The sequence below is a fragment of the Oryzias latipes genome, chromosome 7 (genome assembly GCF_053564925.1).
Source record: "Oryzias latipes strain Hd-rR chromosome 7, Olatipes_Hd-rR_3.1".
In the NCBI taxonomy this organism is placed as follows: domain Eukaryota; kingdom Metazoa; phylum Chordata; class Actinopteri; order Beloniformes; family Adrianichthyidae; genus Oryzias; species Oryzias latipes.
In genome coordinates this window covers 15,717,675-15,736,852 of record NC_136243.1, presented here as the reverse complement: position 1 = coordinate 15,736,852, position 19,178 = coordinate 15,717,675, and the positions used below count along the sequence as shown (strand labels likewise).

At 38.6% G+C, this 19,178-nt stretch overlaps 1 protein-coding gene across 2 annotated transcripts in view; it reads right to left on the bottom strand.

Annotated features, from left to right (window-relative positions):
* The window catches only part of LOC101166962 (chemokine-like protein TAFA-1), a 32,897-nt gene that overhangs the window by 9,784 nt on the left and 3,935 nt on the right, over window positions 1-19,178 (bottom strand). The gene's annotated exons all lie outside the window — the stretch shown is intronic.

Sequence of the window (19,178 nt, the reverse complement as noted above, 5' to 3'; positions counted from 1 at the left end):
ATAAACATTGATTCCTCCAAGAAAATATCAGCAAAGCACTTGCTGCTTTCTCAAGTATAAGAGGATGGCCCAATCAGACACAACCCACCTCAACCACTGGTCTCTCCCTCCCACTGCTCTTAGGCTTTCCACATATGAGATACGTGAAGCAAAAGAGCATCTGTCAATTACAACCTTCAGCACGGCACAAGATTAAGGAGGGTGATTCGGGGGAACAGAAGCACAGAGTACAGGAAAGCTTTAGATATGTTCTTCTATGTTTGCATGCATGTGTGAAGTCTTTATTACAGTAGATTCACACAAACATGAGAAGGAGTCAGAAAAGAAGAAGTCAATTAATTGCTGCAGCTGGTTTGCATTTGCATTGATCATGGCTTTTGGTGGAGCTCACAGTTTTCTGTCGTTTCATAACAACTTGAATAGTTCTTTTATTTGACTTGTTTTTCTCACAATAAATCTTGGAATTATACTGAAAATTCATTAAAAGAAAACTCTTATCCAAACTGAATAGAGTAAAGTCTGCCAATGCAGGAGGAGGAGGTTTTGGGAGAATGAGCTGCTCATCTGTGACAGACCAGGAAAGGAGTGATGCTGTGAGCACAAAAGCTGTCCTGTTACGCCAAATTTAAGTGAGATTTGATCTCTCACAGAATGTTCCAGACTTTACTGACAGCAAAAAGGAACAAGACAAATGATATGTTAGTGGTAAGTGGAAAAATAACTTTTTAAAACAACTTTTCTTCAGCAAATTCTCAAAACTGAACTGACATGCTCGGAATTTCTTATCTCCTTGATTAATTTAACGTTAAAATTTAGAAAAGTCAAGTAAGTGAAGGTTGTTGTTTTTTTTTAATTCCATGTTTTGATTTTAGTAGCCTCAATAATTAATAGAAAAAAGGTTTTGGAAAAGAAATGTAAATAAAAAAATACAATCTAAAAAAGATATGGATCCACTAGGAAATAAAAAAAAGAACAAAAGGAACAGAACTCAAAGAAAGCTAGAATCTGACTGTAAGAGTTATAATCTCTGCATTATAATAAAGACAAGATAAGGGACAGGAATGTTCTACAAGGTGCTCCCGACACGGTCCATTAGAAAAGCAAGAACCAGTCATGTTTGACTGATCAGTTATCCAAGAGTCACCTGGCTAGAAGTAAAATGAACTGGTCTTTCTAAAATACATTAGGGGGAATGTATACTTGCCAACATACTGTGGCGAAATAATTGTTAAAATGACATTTGTTGCTTCGCAAATGTGACAACACCTCTTCTAGATCAGGGGTCTGCAACCTTTAACTCTAAGAGCCATTTTGACCCGTTTCTTATGGATCAAAACCCTAGACAGAGCCTCAAATTCCAAGTTTGCTGTTTAGAAAATGTATTTATGTTTTTAAGGACATCAAGCCCTTCATTTGTAAAATGTAGCTTTTTTAAAATTTAGAATAATTGAATTATAACAAAGTTATGTGTTTGTTTATGTGACGATTTGAACTTCTTTTACTTTTTATTGCAGCGCATACACGTTCCTTTCAGAATAAAATACAAGCTGTGTCAAGATCCTCCTACTGCAGATTTACTTAAAATAAAAAAATCAAAGAAAGTAAAAAATGACATTTTCTACAAATACTTCTTTAATGTCCCGTCATCTTTTTTGTCCTTTTACTATCAGTTCTAATCATCACATCATTAGTGTTTAATCCAGTAATTTTTTTTACATATAGGCAGAATACAACAATGTACAAATAAAAATAATAAATCACTTTACAAGGTAATCTTAACCTTTCACCATCATTTATTTATCTGACATGCAAACAAAAATGAAAAAAGGTAATTAACTAAAAAAAAAAACAACAAAAACTACAAACCTATGATTTCTTTAAAGTATTGGCATTTTTCCATTAAACAAAAAAGCCACATGTGGCTCCAAAGCCTCAGGTTGCAGACTTCTGTTCTAAACTGATAGATAGATAGATAGATAGTTCTTCATTGTCACTGTCACTGGTACAATAAATTTAAAAAAGTGACTTTTTAATCTGTGCAATGATCATACAATAAAGCAACAATTTCTATGATAGAATTACGACTAAAAAATTAATAAATAATGGATACAAATATGAAATAAAGTGCACTATTCTCTTCTTAAAACAGGAATATTATTTATAATAATTGAGATAATTACCATCTCTACTGATAAATAAATGAAGTAATAAAGTCCCATTATCTGTCACGCACCTAGCTCCAAACGCTCAGCTTTGTGGATACATTTGATCACATTTGGTTGATAAAACTTATTCCTATATCCATCTAGCCTGTCCCAAGCTCTGTTGGAAGGCAGGGTACACACTGAACAGACCACCAGTCCATCACAGGGCCACACATACAATCACACCAAAACCTGGGGCCAATAGAACCACCAATTAACCCATGAAGCATGCTTTCGGACAGTAAAAGGTAGCTGGAGTGCCTGGAGAAAACCCATATAGGCACAAGGACATAACCACTAGGGTAACTTGCAGCCCACTATTCTTGCAAATAGTCGAATTATGTCTCAATTAAAAAAGAGGTGTCAGAGGGAAAATTTGGAGGTCCTGCTCAAGTTCATTAGCATTACTTTTACAAGACCTTCTGGGGAAAACGAGTCACTAGGCCGGTTTCACTTGAATTTTGCTCCACTGGATAAAAAACTCTTCAGATTTTGACGAAGTTGGCTGTAGTATACCTTGGATTCCATAGTTTCTCCTGTGTGTGCTAAAAATAAATCAAAAAGTAGATAGAACAGCTATATAATCAAAACGTTAGTTGGTTAAGGGAATTTTAAGAATCTAAATCAATACCTCATTGCACTGGTGTGGATGGAATCTTTTTTTCTTTTCTTAATTCCTTCCAGCCATGTGTGTGATGTTTAACGGAGTTATCTGACTTCATGTTGCTGAAATCATCAACAGCCCTGGGTATAGCCAAAAAAAATGTCCTGATCTTGTAGCCAGTCTGCAAGAATGTTGCATGCTGTCTGACGCACTCAACAAAAGGGCACCGTTAATCGTGATGTACCAGTGGAAGCAGTAGGGCATCATTTGAAAACAACAGCCCACAGGGGTTTGTTCTTCTTAATGCATCTCCTTAATTGCACAAGACAGCCCCAGATTTGCCTCTTTGATCTATTAAAAACACAGTACTCAACAAAATTAACTTGCATCGCTTGTTGCAAACAAATACAGCAAAGAATGTGGAGACTCTATATTGGGAAACCTTCACCTCTGATGAATGCAGGAAATCAAATAAAAATTCAAATCAGAGAGTATTTCCAGCCAGCAGGTGTAGCGTGTATCTTTGCACAAAAGCAAAGCAACACTAATTTTGTGTCTTCAAGCTCACCCATGGTTTCAGCTTCCAAGCTTACCACGCTTCATGCTCTCAGACCCCATCTTTCCATTCTAAATATTTCATAGGAGGGGGGAACATGGCCGAAGTCGGGTGTGCTCTTCAGGTGAAGGCTGGAGTCATGCATGGGTATAATTGTTTTCTGTATTTCCATTTTCCCCCATTATAAGAGAGAATAAACAAAGTCAGTCTTCCAAATAAAGAAAAAATACCTTCTGGGTGTGCGCACATGTGTGCGTGTTGCCTCTGCAGCAACATTTTGATTGGCAGAGAACACGGGTCACACGGAAATTGGCGTTCCAAAGGTCAGAGGTCACGGAGAAGCAAAGGGTCACAACTGGGGCTGCTTTGTTTTTGCCGCTATGCTCCATTCTCCAGCCTTTTCATTACTCGGAGCCGAAAACAAGAGGCTGTCAGGCAACAAGGTGACCACCTATACAGCTTCCCCCTAACAGGGAAAGCTCTTTTTTAGCTCCTACAGAGCTGAAGAAGTCATGACTTTGCCCTCGATGAAGTGACTGTTCTGGCATTTTCTCTGGAATTACTGGTCCTTTTTGTTGTTTGGTCCAAACTCAACATAGAGGCCACCCTAATGGGGAGACAAGTCACGCATTAATGAGGCAAAACATGGTATTCCTGAAATGATGCTAAGAGGACAAACCTTGTGAGAAATTTGGATGGAGATCAAATTGATATAAGAATAGCAACAGTAATTAAAAATAACAACAGAAACTGCTGAGAAAGAACGCTTTAATAAACACAATATAACGATGCAAATGCATTTAACAACAGCCGGACATTAGTTTGAATGTGAACATATGTTTACAAACAATTTCTTATTTAAATTTTACCCTTACATTAAGAGGATGATGGTCTAGAAAATAGGATACTTGAACTGTTGTAATACTTAAATAGAATATCTTTGGGGGAAAAGTGTATAAATATACCAACTTTGAAGATATAAAACTATTTTGTTGAGTAAAAACACTCATTATAAGACATAATATTACCCGAGCAATAAATCTCATTGTTTATAACTAATTTCAAGATAGAATTTTTATATTAAAAGGGCAGGATATCACAACATTTCTTAAAAAATCTTACCAAGACAAATTCTACTAGTTTCATTGGCAGATTTTTCACTTATAACAAGCAAAAACATCATGTTTTCTATATTGTAAACTTTTTTGAGGACATATTTTCCAGTGCAACACCTCAAGACAAAACCAAAGAAAAGACAAAACTTGCAGCTGCAAGGTATGACCAAAGTGATGATGCACAAAGTACCTTTATAAATATAAAGTTGTTTTGTGCATCACTTTCTGTCAGGGTGTTTCGGTCCTCTGTCAGTTGAGGTGGAGAGCCTTTAGCAAATCCTTGCTCTGGGGCTTGTTGTTTCATAATCACCTTCATGTTGAAAACATTCATCACCCAGCCTGAGCAGTGATGGGGCAAACTGCGTTCTGGTACTGCAAAGCTGAATATTTCTATACTATTGTAGATTTAACATGTAAATGATAAAATGTATTTTGCATTATGCAGGAAATTTCTGCTAAAATCTCCATTTTTCATTATTATTTTTAATTGATATAAGGGATTTACGTTTGGTGTAAAATATTCATTTTAGGAATTCAATTTAATTATACTTACAAATAATTTCTTTTTCTAATCAAATAGATTGTCTTTTTAGGAATGTGCTTTTTAGATGTTCGTGATGTAAGAAGTAAATATATATTTTAAGGCTGCATTGATCTTTTGGAACTTGTACATTTCTAAATCAGGAATGCTACCATTGATATGGAAATGTGTGTTTTTTAATTCCTCCCATAACTTCAGTTATCAAAGGCACAAGGAAAAAAAATCAAACTCTTTCATGCCGAACATTTATGAGGACTTCCAGATGGTAACTTGGGACCACACAACCCCGAGATTGACATTCCTTCTAAGGATTTTCTAATGTTTGTATGTTCACACCACTAATGGGAACACTCTAGTGAAGTGTGAGCCAGCTGGGGGATGGTGGTGGTGGTAGGGGCGACATAAGAGTCAAAAAGACTGTATAGTCTCTGTCACGTGAACTTGATGAGGCTCTTCTGCCCTTTTTTGCTTTGTTAGTCCTTTATTTGTAGAACCCAACACTTGCTGTTTTTACGCGAGGACACTCTAAAACTACGTTTACATCACCCTCTACAACGGCCACTTTCAATGTAAAGTCAATTTGAATGCGCAAATACAGTCAGGACCATAAATATTTGGACAGAGACACATTCTTTCTAGTTTTGTTTCTGTACATTACCACAATAAATTTTTAATAAAACAACTCAGATGCCATTGAAGTGCAGACTTTCAGCTTTTATTCCATGGGTTGGACAAAAAGATAAATGTGAAAAACTAAAGCATTTTTTAAACACAATCCCTTTATTTCATGGGCTCGTAAGTAATTCAACAAATGAAATAACTGAAAACAAAATGGTCATCATTAGCAATGACAGCCTGAAGTCTTGAACTCATGGACATCACCAGATGCTGGGTTTTCTCCTTCTGAATGCTCTGCCAGGCCTTTCCTGCAGCGGCTTTCTGTTGCTGTTTGTTTGTGGGCCTTTCTGTCTGAAGTTTAGTCTTCAACAAGTGAAATGCATGCTCAATTGGGTTAGGATCAGGTGACTGACTTTGCCATTCAAACATTTTCCACTTCTTTGCTTTAATAAACTCCTGAGTTGCTTTGGCTGTATGTTTTGGGTCGTTGTCCATCTGTATTATGAAACGCCGCCCAATCAGTATGGCTGCATTCACCTGGATCTGCACAGACAGTCTGTCTCTGAACAGCTCAGAATTCATTGGGTTGCTTCTGTCCTGTGTCACGTCATCAATAAACACTAGTGTCCCAGTGCCACTAGCAGCCATGCACGCCCAGACCATCACACTGCCTCCACAGTGTTTTACTGATGATGTAGTGTGCTTTGGATCATGAGTTTCTCCACGCCTTCTCCATACTTTTCTCTTGCCATCATTCTGGTAGAGGTTAATTTTGGTTTCATCTGTCCAAAGAATGTTTTTCCAGAACTGTGCTGGCTTTTTTAGATGCTTTTCAGCAAAGTCCAATCTAGCCTTCCTATTCTTGAGGCTTATGAGTGGCTTGCATCTTGCAGTGTACCCACTGTATCTATTTTCATGCAGTCTTCTTTTTATGGTAGATTTGGATATTGACACGCCTACCTCCTGGAGAGTGTTGTTCACTTGGTTGGCTGTTGTGAACAGGTTCCTCTTCACCATGGAAATGATTCTGCGATCATCCACCACTGTTGTCTTTCCTGGACGTCCAGGTCTTTTGTGCGTTGCTGAGTTCACCAGGGCTTTCTTTCTTTCTCAGGATGTACCACACTGTTGATTTGGCCACTCCTAATACTGTAGCAATTTCTCGCATGTTTTTTTTCTGTTTTCTCAGCTTAATAATGGTTCCTTTCACCTGCATGGAGAGCTCCTTTGACCGCATGTTGTCTGTTCACAGCAGAATATTCAAAATGCAAGCATGAGTCCTCTAATCAACTCCAGGCCTTTTATCTGCTTCACTCATAATGACATAACAAGGGAATTGCCCACACCTGCCCATGCAATAGCATGGAAGTCAATTGTCCAATTACTTAGGAGCCCATGAAATAAAGGGATTGTGTTTAAAAAATGCTTTAGTTTTTCACATTTATCTTTTTGTCCAACCCATGGAATAAAAGCTGAAAGTCTGCACTTCAATGGCATCTGAGCTGTTTTATTTAAAATTCACTGTGGTAATTTACAGAAAATAAATTAGAAAAAATGCTTCTCTGTCCAAATATTTATGATCCTGACTGTAGCTGAGAGTTACAATGTTAACAGAGAGCTGTGAAGAAAGGTGAAGCGATGATGAGACACGGCAATCATTGAAATGTGGTTGGATGAATGAAAGATCAATAAAACAACTTGTAACGTGAATCACATTCACAATGCTTCTCATGCTGTTTTCACGACAATTGATGTGTCGTAAACACTTATTAGCATACCTTCTAAGTGGTTGTCCCCTCAGTAATACAGACGTTTAAAATGACTCAGCGAAATATAAAGTTTGAATAACTGAACTGTCCTGAGGTTTGCAAAGTGCAGGACTTTGATTATTATTTGTCTCTTTGATTTGCCCCACCCTCCGAATTCCTGGTCAATGACTGAAGAGATCTTTAGTGGCACGGCTTTGTTCAAAAGCTTGATTTAAAACTGGAATGTCTGCTTGACTGAAGTCTGAATGTAGTCCAAACGCAAGGTTCAGGACTCGATCTGGACCAAAGGACTTTTCCAGTCTGAATACACCCTTAGATTCTATCACTGATAGAAACATTTGATGAATGATCTAAGAGAGCTTCTTCCTTGGTCAGAGCTATAAAAATAATCCAAGTTTTTCCAGCTGTAACAGTGAGTGATAAACCACCATTTAATTTAATCCCTCTTGATGGCACTGAGGTGCACTGCATTGATCATTGATCTCGTCTCTGCATGCTGTAAATATTCCGACGTATGAAGCAGGAAGAAGCCATTACAAGCTAAAGTACAAATGTCTAAACCGCACAGTGTCGAGATTATTTCATCAATCGCCGCTTTCACAAACAGAAATGAACTCACATTGATGCGTGTCATTATACAAAGTGCAGAAGGGCCATCTCATGATTTTTTGATGAACCTCTCAGATGAAGCAGCAGTTTCGCATTTTCTCTCTTACTCTGTTTTGGCACAAAAAACATTTAAATGAAAACAGAAAAAAAAAATAGTCATGAAGGTTGTTTTGTTTTCCATAAGATAATATGTATCTATTATGCCTTGGATGGAAATAAAAAAAAATATGAAAAAAGTTTTGGGTCTAGATTCAGAATCAAGTTTGCGTCCAGACTTAACATTACATTAAACTAAAAATAATCTGCTTCAGTCAAGTATTTACATAAAAAATTCATCAGAGCGCAAATTTGTACTTCAAGCTTCGACATTTGACCACATCTGCTGTCTGTCAAGTGTCAGAGCATGGATGGAAGGTGGGCCACAGTCAATGGGAAGACACAGGCAGATGCTGGGAGCCAGCTACCCTGCATGGAAATCTGATGAGTTATGGACAGCAAGCCTAGATGAAGGCAAATGCTGTCAAATCGTGCATGACACGAGTGCGTGATGGCAGCTCTGGATTTCTGCGCCTCTGCTGTTCTGCCCACTTAATGAATTTGAACAGGGTTCATGTGGGACCTGTAAATGGTTCTTCAAATGTGATGAAACAGCCACAGCAAAGAGGAAAGTGGTCAGTCTGTCTCAATAGAAATGTCACTCTACAATAAGTATGCAATGACTCGCTGTCTGCTATAATGAGCTCAGACTTTGCGGCTGTCTCCGGAGACGCAGAAAGCAAATGCAGCCTCTGAATGGCAACGCTTTGCTGCCTCCCGTTTCAGGAGCTGAACTCTGTGTACACACAAATATAGATGAATAAATTAAAAAGTCAGCTGTTTAGAGTGAGTCCGAAGGCTATCATTGGTTAATTAATCCAAGTGAAATACAGTATTTCTATTTAATGAACACTCCATGTAACTGGGAGGACAGGGGGAAGATTATTCAGTGTTACACTCAAATTAAAAGCCTTGGGGACTCAATTTAGCAGATAACCAGTTTCTTTCCCCTGTATTTCAGTGACTGACAGCTTGTAGCTTCGCGTTTATATCTTGTGATGAATATGTATGCGCACACAGAAGTGCCACATGACTATTATGTTAATAAGTATCTTGGAAAAAAAAAAAGAATGTCCTTGCAAGTCCTGCAGGTAACTACTTTATGGCAATGCTTTAAATGCTTGGAGGAGAAAACTCTACATACTAGTAGCATCCTAAAAGTATGCAAAGGTGTACTTCTGCCTGATCTGATCACCTGTCACTTCTGTGAAGTCCCTTCTTACTGATGCATCATCCAAAACAGCAGACTACCTATGGAAATACTGATGCTGGGGTAGTAGGAGCGTGAGGAAGTAAAAATTGAACCAACCAGTGTCTGGAGCTGTGCCATTTTTATACTCCCAAATATTTAAAAAAATTATTGAATGACAAGGTCTAGTCATCTTGGAGATGGAGAATGGCTGCACATTTATAAAGGAGCTCTGCCCTTTCCTTTCCCTGAATATGTGCTCAGTCCTTTCCTAAACCCCTTTTGCACACAAGATTTCTTGAACCACATCAAAATACAGCAATCGAGGTCTCTGTCTAATCAGCAATAACACATGGTCAGGGTCTGCAATGTGGATGAGAAGAAAAATAAAATCTCTCTGAGCATTAAGATGACCACAAAGGTCCTGCTAGATTTCTACATCAAGCGGAGCTCCAGCCTTTGAAAATAAAGGGAATGTAGGTCTGCAGTGTAGGGCTTCTGGGCACCTGCAACAGTAATACCTTGGTTGGATGGTGAACGTTGCAGCTCCAGGTCATATAGTGCAAAGCTAAACATGTTTAATTTTGTTATGTAAAGAGTTTACAGTCAACCAGTGTCCCTGTCAGATTTGGAAAATGTTTGAGAGCACACAGATCAGCTCCACAGAGAATTATTAACGTGGCAGAAAATTCTCTGGGTTCTCAATGTCCTGGAACAACGTCATCACCGGCAACACTCTCACCCTTTTCTCCACCTTTTCTCACTTCTGCCACCTGGGAGACGATGCAGAACCACAATGATTCCAGGCTGAAACCAGCTTCCACTCAACCACCATAATCATGATCTCATGAAGGCAAAGATTCGGAACTGTGCACTCACTGACAAGCACCTCATACTTTTCAGAAATGTTATTTTCACTGAATACACTTCACTTGATGTGTGTGCATTTGAGCAGAAGCACAACAATGTATATCGGGGCTCTGAAGTCATTTACCAGAGGAGGAGAGAGCATCTGGATCTCCAAGCCACAGCAGGCTGTGCATTACAGCACATGTCTGTCACCTTTTAATGGAAAATGCAGCCAAGGTGGCCCATAAGAGTCGCCACTTTCCCTCTGCATGCCCTTTGAAGCCACCCAAGCATTTGTGGTGGTGATGGGAAAAAGGGTGTGAGATGAGAGAATGTCAAATGAATGCATGAACGGAGGATGGCGAGACGTGCAAAACATGTGACTGCACGCTGTTCAAGTGAAGGACTTTTTTGCTTTTCTCCCATTTTTCCCCAAAACCATTAGAAGTCTCCACAGCGCTGGTATTTCAGATAGAAACAGAGGGCTAAGCGTGAGTCATGTTTTCTAATACACTGTGAGACAAACTGTGTTTGAGGTGCTTGTCTGTAAAAAATTCAACACGCCAAAAAACTTTTTTGTATTATGAGAACTTCTGAAAAGCAGGGAGAATCAAAGATGTTTACACTTGGATCACTTTCCTTTTTTTTTACAAAACGTAGGTTTTACTCGTGTGTCCGTATGGATAGCAGAAAGAGAACTCAGAACAATTTACTGGGATAGAAAACTACCAATTTGGTAGTCTGAAAAAGTCGAGCCCATGACACATAAAAGTGCAGAAATTCATGAGAAATAGCTGCTGGTTTGACAGGGTGTCACACAAAAAGGAGAACGGTCCTGTGCAGTGGGCCAAAGATGTTATTGAAATGCAAAAAGGACGACTCACAGAGTGGAGCTGCTGTTGTTTTAAGATGTATGAAAACTGCATGGAACAGAGAATTCTGCAAGTAGCGGGACCGATGAGGAGTTTTTCATTTGCATGGGAGCCTCAAAGCACATCGCCTCATGCTGTCACATGCAACACAGGCACACGACACTTTAAGCACATCAAGGACATTAAATGCCATTTTGACTCTCCTCTACAAGAGGAACTCATCCAGGAAAAAGGCCTGCAGTTATTTAGTTTAGTTGGATGTGTGTGGCTTGTTGAGCATCACAGCTGAGCGCAGACAGTGCCTCTGCTTTCATATCTTTAAACATATATAAACAACAGCCCTGTGCGGACATTGTTCTCCTCTTGTTCACATTTAAAGCAGAGTTTTCTGGGAAAGAAAACTGGGGGGGGGGGTCTCCTGTCAGTGTGACGCTATTCGTTTTTAAATGTCAGGCTGCTCCTGTCCTTCCATCTAGCCCTTTTCCCCAGCTGGCAAATGTCCAGAACTGGTATTTCGTATTTTCAGATCGCCTGCTCTGATAAAAGAGATACAGCGAGAGGAAAGAAAAGAAGTCAGAGGGAGAGCAAAGTCACAGAGCCTTTAGAGAGCCAGGGTCCTCCTCTGATGTGACTCCCGGCCCTCTCGCTGCCAAACAGACGATCTATGCAGAGTACAAATGCGGCTGTCACATGTAAAGTGTGTAATATGCATAATGCAAAGGCTTAATGACCTTTCAGGATGTATGACATGTAGTCTGAAGAGGCAGCAGCCATTATTATGCAAGACTGGCGATGAGGGGAAAATCACGGTGGATATCTTATTCAACATGACACTCCAGAGAAGATTGTGTCACACGATCAACATTTTGATCGCATCAAGTGAAAACAAGAAAGCCCTGGGTAGTAATTTGGCGTATTTTCAAACCAGCTCTGCACGTTCCTGTGCATTAACTGAGAGATACAGGTGTTGCAGTGTTTTTAATTACAATTTTTATTATTTCTCCTCATGATGCACCACCTGTATATTTTATATTCTGTAACCTGTTTTTGGTCCAAATATCATATTGACACTTTCCCCCCTCTTGTATTTTCCCTGATGCACCCTGCAGTCCCTGCATCAAAGGTAATTGGATCTGTAGTGTAAATATACCAAAAGACTTGTGGCACACGAAGGATGAAGAAAAAAAAACCCACCTGAAATCTACCACAGAGCCTGATAAACCCAATATTAATTACTCCACTTCTTTCTCCCACATCCCTCCCCCGTGGAACCAATTAACAAGTTGAGATGCTTCTTTTCAGTTTAATAGGTTCTAAGTAATGATAATAAATTTTACACTCCTGTCAAGGATTTAAAATAGACAAAAGCAATGACGTATGAAAATATTATTCAAGCATACACTCATGTCTATTCTTTCACTAAGCATGCACAATGTAAGAAGATAGCCTCCCATATTTACCCCAATATAAATTATAATAAATTAATTTTACTAAATGGTGATATTTCCCACAGTAATTGAAAAGTTGTGGCAAACACTAAAAGAAAACAGAAACATTGTCATACAATAAAACAAAATCTAAAAATAAGAATCTTTAAAAAAGTTACTGTTTTAAAGCCCTCAAGACAATCTTAAGTCCTTAAATCGTTTCTGTACAATTTGGATATTATTTGGAAAACTAGGGTCATAGCGTGTTCTTTCTCCTGCTAGTATGAACGTTTTTTGTGTAGTCTTCAAATTAGTTTATTTAACCCTTGTGCTATCCTAGGCACTTTAATGTTGGGAGTTGGGTCATCTAGACCCACTAGACAGTGCGCTGAACCTTTTTTTCTTCAATGATTTGTGATCTTCGCTGGTGTCCATGGATTACATGAAATCTTTCCACCTTTATCCACCTTTGTCATGGTAGGGAGAACACGTCAATGCAAGGGTGGGGTCATCTAAGATAGCACAAGGGTTAATGGTTAACCTGCAGTTTGTTAAATTCTTTGAACATGAGAAAATCCCTTTGAAGGGCCTGTGTCTTAAGCCTTTCAGAGTAAGCTAAATCTTTATATATGATAATATTAGCCCAATAGAGAACAATATTTTATGAAATATTTGTTATTTTCGCAGCTCAATCTCCTTTCTGAAAGTGAAATAACTCGATCTATGAGGCACCGCCTTTCGCTCCTTGTGGGTGCCGCCAATTTCAGTGCCACATGACTGTTATGGCAGCGCAGACTCTTCCTGGAAGAGGCTGTTCTCACTGGTCTGGGTCACAATGTAATAACCCACTCATTATAGTGGATTGGGAGGGGCTGGTGCTCAGAGCGCATGGTTTTAGAGGAATTACTAATGTTTTAGTAAGGATTAAACATCATACTACACTCTAAGGCTAAAAAAGTTGACTTTTTGTGATATAGACCCTTTAAACAAGAAAAACAATTTCTGTGAGTGTTTTTTTTCTTAACCCTAACGAACCCATGGTGACATCAGTGTAACAGAAAAATATCTGAAATATGTCCGGCTTCCTCCCACGGTCCAAAAGCACTCACTGATATCCCTTTGTTTACTCTCCCTCCCGCTAGCTTACAGCCACTCATAGCCCCAAGCTTAAACGACTTCATATTTAAAAAAACGATTTTCTCTTTATGTTTAAAGAGAAAAACATTTATGTTGTTTTATTTATGCAAAAAAACCATTTTATGTATATATTTATTTTACATACATATGTATATTATATTTTAAGGTTGCAGATCCCTGGCGTAAACAGTCGAGAGTTACGGTACGTCATTGTTTAGGTGTCACTAAAGGGTTAATTTTGAAAGTCCTGAGAAGTGTATACTTTACGACACATACAGAGAAAACAAACTGCAGAATCTATTAGGCAGAACACAATAGGTGGGTTCTTTTCTGTTAAGAAGACCAGTCAACCGCTGAGAAAAAGCCAAATTTGAGCACAAACAAACCAGCAGCCTATCACAACTACAAAAACGCTTTACCTATTATTTTTCTTTGCATTGCCTAATTCTTAAAAAAAAAACAAAAAAAAAAAACATGCACACAAACTCCCAAATGGGGGGTCTCCGTCTTCTCGCTTTGTCACTGTGGATCTCTTTACTGATTCAGCCTCTCCTGCTTCTCCTCCTCCTGTCTGTCACCATGTCCCTCTTCATCAATAAAGCTGCTTGCTGCTCCTCTTCATTGCCCTCCAGTTGTTCTTCTAGATCTGCCACTTACCAGATAAACTTTGGTCCAGAATGCAGATGCTTCAGAAGCAACCCCTCCAAAGACAATCAAAGTTTCTGAGTGCTTAACAGGCCTTTCTTTCAAACTTTTCACTCTCACAGCTGCTCAGCCGGACCTTTAAACCCACTCTTGACATAAGAAATGAAAATGCAAAAACATTCCAGAATGAGATCCTTCTTCAACTTGCCCTGTAATTCCCACTCCCACTATCAATTTATTTCCATAATATTTCCATAACGGAATTAATAATATTATCAGTACCGAGGCAGGCTTCTTCATATTGTAACCTTTGCTTCCACTCCATTCAACATATCCCCATCTTCCTGATGCAATGCTGATGGCACAGTTCACTGATGTTAAGACTCAACGCTAATTACGCTAAAACGCCATCATTATATTTTATTTTGAATGAAAAAACAGATGTTTTCCACAAACCCTGTTAAGAAGCCACTAATTCTTTGTCAGTCACATATGATTATTGCTGCAGAAAAGGCGTCTGAGCAGAACTTTCTGGAGCATTCAAATTAGCAGAGGCAATGATTTGGTCTGTTGCTTGCATACACCATAGAGAACGATGTTTGTAATTGCTGAGCTTTGTTTTAGACTGTTTATAGATTACCATAAAGCAAAGGCTTTCATCGGGACGTCGGGGTTTGATGTTGACTATTCCTGAGCTATGTCAGCTGTCACAGGAGCATATTTAGGAAAGCTGCTGCAGACCGCAAACAAGGCTGAGGTCAGAAAATACTGCTTTGATGGCCGAGAGAGGATGCACTGCTTCATGCACCCTGCAGACAGACACAATGTGATTTAAAACAATCAAGAAACCATGTTTTTCCTCAGAAAAACATGTTCTTCTGCTTAATAAACAGTCTTAATGATGTCCTTGAGAAACACTGAGCCAGAGGGTACAGTGCATAGGAACAAAGCTCTGACATGACTGTTCTAATTTTAGGTTTCCATGATGTATTTTTCTTAAATTACTATTTCCTGTGCAAAAACAGTTTGCTGGTAGGTTGCATCATTCAGATCCACAAGCCATTTACCTACTGATGTGTTGCAAATCAATGTGACACGAGCCTGTTCTCAAACATGAGCTTTAATAGGTTTAAAGCAATGGAGCCCAAACTATCTTGCTGTTTACTGTAGCAAGTTAGTAAAGGTGATTTATCAGTTTATGCATCCATCCATCCTAGATATATTTTAGGGTCACAAGGATGCTGGAGCCTCTTCCAGCTGCAGTTGGGTTAAGGCTGGGTGCACTCTGGATCGACAGTTCATCGCAGGGCCACACAGAGACAAACAAGCACACACGCTCTTATTGATACCTAGGTACAAATTAAAGTCATTATCAATTCATGTAGAGATTAAATTTTCAAAAAAAAAAAATCAACTAAATATTAATATTATTTTAATAAGTGATTTATCTCCTCAGGCCAGGGAGACAGGGAAAATATTTAAGATTGTGTTCATTTTCATGAAAAATAAACAAGTTTCTGCTTTCAGCACAATAGATTTGCACTTTCAAATAATTTTTTATATTCTAATATAGATTTGCAGGAGTTGGAAGGCTAACTTCTGTAAATGATGTTTTAGTAAACATATATAGAGAACTTGCGTTTTGGATGGTGAAATGTTGATGGTATATCTGTGACATGCACTTCATCGAATCAACATAATTTTTATAAATGCCATGTTTATGTTTTTTTCTTATTTTACTGTGTTATAATAAAGAAAACTTGTTTTTTTTCTTGGAATTATTTTGCTGCGTGCTGAAACTAAGCATAAACTAATTCAAATATACATAAACGGATGCAACAACTAAGAAAAACTTATTTTTATCTAAAACTCAATATTCAATACATTCTTCACTTTTTTATCACTTTATACATTTAGGGACTTTATTTCTTTAATAAGTTAGAAAAAATACTAAAAAGAGTGTGTCATTCTATGTGAAAAAACAGGTTAAATGAAACAGGACAGAAACTGGGATAAAAAGATACCAAACTACAATTACAGGCTCCAGAGAATTAGAAGTACCTTCTCCACCGTCATGCAAAACAAAAACAAAAAGCTTTTTTTTCATAGAGAAGAGCATATAATTAAGCTTGTGCAGATGGCAGTAGATGCTACAGATAGCACAGAAAGAGTAAATACTGCTCAGACAAACACCTTAAAGTCGCACTCCGTTCATCTTTTGATCATTGTAAAAGCATTCCCATTACTTGTAAAAGCAATTATGCTGTTTTTAGGACAAAATTAATAAATCTGTGTTGTTTTCTATTACATAGTTTCATAAGAGTGGCGACAGATCATTATAAAATTCACGTCTGAGTTGTGGGTGGGACCATTTGCATGGAGTCAGCTTACACTCATTTCCCATCATCTCTTGTTCACACTCTCTCGCTAGCTTACAGCCCCTCACAGCCCCATCCTCACATTACGGTGCAGAAAAAATGGTGAGCAATATTGGAGCTTTTCAGCAGACACCAGCTCAGAAGAGGAATACGAAGACATCCATGGATCTATTTGTCTGCAACTGGATGCATCAGAACGGAGCGCAGCAGGGAGCCTGTGGCCTGCCGATTGAAGCTACTACGTCACAACTGCAAGTTTTTTCGAACTATATTTTTTTACCTGCTCCTGATTTGAAAAAAGAAATACTCAGAAATCCAATTTCGAGCTTAATTCTCTTCATATTTGTCCTCCATCAGGAGAAAAATGCTAGAAGAACATGTTAAAAACACGAAAAACACCATTTTTATCAGAGTGGGTCTTTAAGATTTTCTAAAAACAAAGGTGGAATTTATGTGTATGCCTTCAGTTTCAGTCTCTTTTCTGTAGATGATGCACCTTCAGACTTGTTCTTCTGGTGCACAACTAACTGTGCTAGCCAACTACCACAAGTCCAAGACAAATGAGAGTACCCTGTTTTACAGAACAATGCAGAGCCTGTTTGACACCTGGAACCATCAAATTTGTTGAAACAAATTTTAATTCTAACTATTTACCAGGGACAGTGTTGTTTATTTTTGGCATTGCATTGCAAAATCCCATAGTTTTACACAGACACACAAACTACAGAACAATTGTTGTAGTCTGACAGTGGGAATCCATGGATCATTGGTTGTCCAAAAATCAAAATATTCCTCAAGCAGCTGTCGTGTTGGATAATGATTAGTAGTGAAGAAAGCTTAACAGTACAAGTAGTTTTGTTTTTATGATGTAAAAAAATAATAATTTTTTAGTCCTCTCAAAAAAAAATTATCTTAGTTACACAACCTGGTACTCGTAGGATTAGAATCAATAAAGTGAATTTTAGTACTCTGGCCCGCAGTAATGCAGCCTTTTCCGAGCTGATAAGATCATGAACTGCTATGGTGTTAACACTCCTTTTATTAAAACATTGGGATTCTGGCTGGAGTAAGAAACAGCTGGTGCAGTTTGACAGAGCGAAAGCTGGCTAATTAATTACGCTGTGGGCCACAAAAATTCATTTCACACATAAGCGTTGTGACCACAACCCATAACCCCCGCACAGAATTGGCTGAAAGACTTCAATTAAACATGCTGTTTAAACAAATATTCACCAGCTTAGGGGAGCACACTTTTATGAATAATTCATGGACTGAAATGGGGAATAATCGGGAAATACCAGAATATATAAACCTGTTTGTAGCTGCCGGCATACAGTAATAAATAAGCCACTGATTGTCTTTCGATTCATTAACTTAAGAATATGTTTTTTATTTGGGGCTAAGCTGGGAAAGTACATTAATAATTTATCGCTGCTAAAATGTGATACACAGCTGAACAGGCTTTGCCTTTTAAGTCAGGAAGACTTTTTTTTTAAGCTTATGGAAGCCGTCTCTGGTATTTTACAGAGCGGCTGAGGCTGACGGCAGATTTGGTTAAATTTGTTAAAACATCAGGATAAAGTGGGTTAACTGACTCCAGCTGTGCAAAGGCCACGGGCAGAGACTGAACGTCAGCCCCCATTGGTGTTGCAGGGGAAGACCGATGATACAAGTGAGAGCGCAGTGGTGAGGAGGTCTAGGGGAGGGGAGGAAAAAAGATGTCTGTCAAAATAATGTGCCTCCAGGATGCATTATATAAGACTATTAAATTGTCACTGTCTAAAACAGAGTACAGAGGCTGCAACCTTTGTTTGTGACAGTTGAAAATGTATTTCTCGTATTTGGTTCAGCTTTAGTTCCTCTTTAGTTGGGGGAAGAAAATGAGCACGCATTTAAGTTTTAGCAGTCATGGGAAAATTAAACAAAGGTGTTGTTTAATATTCAAATAGAATTTGAATGCAGGTTTGCTAAAGGTGAAGATTTGTTGGGAGGATTTGTTTTTGCAGAGATTGTCCCTCTTGTGCCCTCTCTTCTGTTTTTGTCCTTTCACCCTGCAAACGAAAATCAGGAGCAAATGAAAAAAAATTATAGTTCAAAAAATCCTACAGATGTGACAGAAGCTACAATCAGCAGGCCACAAGCTCTCTTCTCTGATCCATTCCGATTCATCCAACGGTACAGTTGATACGCTCCAATCTTGCTGACCATTTTTATTGCACGGGTACAGTTAGGTTGGGGGTGTGAGGGGATGTAACCTAGCGGGAGAGCACATAAACAGATTGATGATAGGAAGTGGGGGTAGGCTTACTCTGCGCCAACAGCCCTGCCCTGAATTACCGCTGCTCAGTAGAAACTACGTCCTTGAATTTACAAGTTTTTTTTTTCCATTTTGGCTAAAAACTGCATAATCAAAAAGCACTAGGAACGCTTTTTACAATAGATCAAAAGATGATTGGAGTGTGAACTTAACATACATGGCAAACTTGCAAGAAGGCATCTTAACGCTCATCCCTTTGGGACGGGACAGTGATCCCTTTTGTCCTCAGAGTAAATCACTTGCCTCTGTTGG